This window comes from Pteropus vampyrus, unplaced genomic scaffold (assembly GCF_000151845.1).
Source record: "Pteropus vampyrus isolate Shadow unplaced genomic scaffold, Pvam_2.0 Scaffold14, whole genome shotgun sequence".
Lineage (NCBI taxonomy): Eukaryota > Metazoa > Chordata > Mammalia > Chiroptera > Pteropodidae > Pteropus > Pteropus vampyrus.
The window spans coordinates 15385217-15388418 of NW_011888795.1; the positions used below are offsets into that span (position 1 = coordinate 15385217).

Consider the following 3202-nt stretch of genomic DNA (forward strand, 5'->3'; position numbering starts at 1 on the left):
AAACAAGACTGGCAAGTGACAAAGGGAAACTTTTATGTGCCAAATATAGGACCAAATATAGTTGAGATTAATGGTCCAGATAATGCAAAATCAAAAAGGAATCATGTAGTTTTGATAAAAATTGTCATACACATTTCTCACAAATATTAAGTAGCATGACTTAACTTTCTGACTTTGGTTTTTGTTTGAAATAAAGCATTCATTTTGACAAGAAATTCCTAGGTTCTTCTCCACTACATCAACAACATTTTGTCAGTGTTAGTTGGGTTATAAGGCATTAAGTTTGAGTCTTGGACAATGGGATCAAAAATACACGGTGGCGTTAAGAAAGCATAGCAAATTACATGTTATAACTTAATACTTATACAGACAATGCATGTTAGCTATGAAAAAAATTAGAAGAAAAATATTTCTCTACTCTCTTTTACCTCTTTCCTCCTTTTCTTGGCTTCTTTCTCCTCCTTATTTCTGAGATTTTTTTTTTTTTCATTTGTACTTGGATTCTATTAAATTTACATAGCTAGAAGAGAAGTTGGAAATCATCCAGTTGATTTTCCTCAGATCACCAAGAAAACAGACCCAGAAAAGCAGAGCCACTTGTTCACAATCTTGAATTTAGCTTGTCTCAGAATATATCTTTTGTCTTTCACCTCTAGTATTAGTTTTTCTCTTTCTTGTTCATTTTGGTAGCCAAGAGGTCCAGAGAATCAATTAAACATTGAATACTTTCAGAGAAAATTCTCAGCTAGTGCCTGGTTTATGTTTCTTATTTCTGTTCTTACAACTAGTATCATTGAGGATCCTGTGAGCCTGCTTGATGGCATTTCCTGGTTTATTCCTAACTCGATCTCCTACCTGTGTTGTAGCCTTTGCAGAGAATCCTCCTTGTCTACTGGACCTGTTTCAGATGTCATTTAGGTGGTAAGAACTTCCATGGTTGCAGGAATGTGATGATTTCTTAATTACTTATGGTACAGTTGAAAGAAAGCAAATAATAAAAGCTGAGGTGAAAGCATTAAAGTTTTTATGTTCACTCGAATGTTGGTGCTATCACTTTTATTTCAAGTATTTTGAATCTAAATGCTATTTCTGACACTCATGCTTCATTGTGTAAACACCAAAAATGGTGCCTTTGCAATAGTTTGAAGTCAACAAATGGGTGCTTGAAGTGCTTGAAGAAAAGCAAAATTAAATCAAAAGATTATTTATCTGCCATATATTTGTACAAATCTGATCCCTGTAAATTTAAATGATTTATTACATTCTCAAAGGAGCACTCAGAATACTGGAATTTCATCCTTGTTCCCCGACACCCCTCACCCCATCACCGAATCCAATCTCCTTCATGAAACTTCCCTGAACACACTATGTCAAAATGATTTCTTCCCTTTTTAGAGCTCTTGGATTCTCTTCATAAATCATTTCAGGTTGACAGAATAATTTTATGTGATCACATTTTTGCTCAAACTAGACTCATTCAAGGATGGTGTCTGACTCAGCATTGTATCCTCTGATACAGCACAGTGCTTTGTACGTAGTAGGTATTTGGTATACATATAAAGGGTATAGATTTTAAAAGCCACTTACTCAAATATATCAAAATATCTTCTTTATTTTCATGTAACTGAAGTTAATATCCATGTTAACAGTTATTTGGCCTAGTGGCAGAAACTTAATCTTACACATCTCAGATTAATGTGAGTCACTTCTGGGTTTTCTCAGTCAACTCAATTTTCCCTCACACATTCTCCCCTGAGAAGATGAGAACTTGAGGAAGAAATCTGTGTAGTGATATCCCGTTGTTGGGAAATGGTGGGATCTTGTCTCCATTTCCCATTACCTATCTTAACTGCATCTGCTGCTGATGTATAGCACTTGGTTGTGTTAGTGTTAATCCTAAAGACCTGGGAAGCCAGCTGGCATCAAGCTCACATGGTCCACATCACATCAGCTTCCACGGTGCCTTTACCCACGTTCAAGAGCATATTCAGTCAACTCTTGCAACATGGAGGAAAGTTTAATTGTTTTTGGAGAAGCTTGCGGTTTCTTTTGGACTCAGCTGTTACAGAACTGCAGGTAGCCATCTATACTCTTCTCTTCTGTGCCATGGTGCCATGGGAAGTTAAATAGGACTTGGTGTCTTTTAAGAGCTCCAGATCTCCTATGCTGGACCATGTATAGTGCTGTGAGGAATTCTATAGAGCTTGGGGTCCTCCAAGAGTTCCAGATATTCTATCCTGTGCCATAGGTGTTATATGGAACTCTGTAGGACTTGAGGTCCCTTAGGAGTTTCAGATCCAGCAGAGCTGTGTTAGCATATTTACTATACTACTGTTATACATGCAGATAATGTGTATTCTCTTTAAGACTACTCTCATTTATCAGGCTCGAGTGTATTTTTAAAATCTATTACGTAGAACTCCCTTCTATCCTTAACTAACTCACCACATCTACCCATCTTGTATTCTCTTCATAAATAAGAGTTTTCTCTCAGTGGTGGTTTTTTGGATGATGAAAGGTAGGAGTGAGATGGGGGACTAACTCCCTTCTCAAAGGATTGTCTGTAGCTGTCTAGGTCTGTTCGCAGAGGGTAAGCATAAGTTAATTGCAGGGACAGCTCTGCCTGTAGCCACAATGATTATATATCGTATTATATATTACATATTATACTACACATTATGTATTACATATTGATTAATTTCCTAGCATACATTTTGATTGATTAAATGTAGTAAATCAACATTCAGTTATTTTGAAAAAATATTTACTGAGCATCTATTATGTGTTAAGTTCTATTTTAGGAGCAAGGAAGTTACAAAATAAAATAGGCATTGTTTATGTCCTCTGAACTCATATTCTAGATATCGGTTACAGTATAATGGAGTATGTACTATAATTGAGGGATTACACTATAGAAGCACAAGGGGGAAAGGGATCCTGTTTCAGGATATCAATAAATTCTTCACAGAGAAGGTGATTTGCACCTGAGTCTTAAAATACGTAAATGATATTTATAGAGGGTTTGAAGGATTTCGGGGCTGATAAAGAAAAAAGATACAACTACAAGGTGGCAATAGCACAGACAAGCTTTATTTGGGCAATGCTTCCATAGGTTTGCATACAGTAGAAGTCACTCATGGAAGGAGTCCATCCAGAGGCTATGGCACTGGGGAGATGAGGTTTTGGGGGTGGGAGGTGGGTT

At 36.7% G+C, this 3202-nt stretch overlaps 1 pseudogene; it reads right to left on the reverse strand.

Moving 5' to 3' along the window:
• LOC111733574 overlaps nucleotides 1-914 on the reverse strand; it is a 9250-nt pseudogene extending 8336 nt beyond the window's left edge.
• Between the last annotated feature and the right edge of the window lie 2288 nt (nucleotides 915-3202).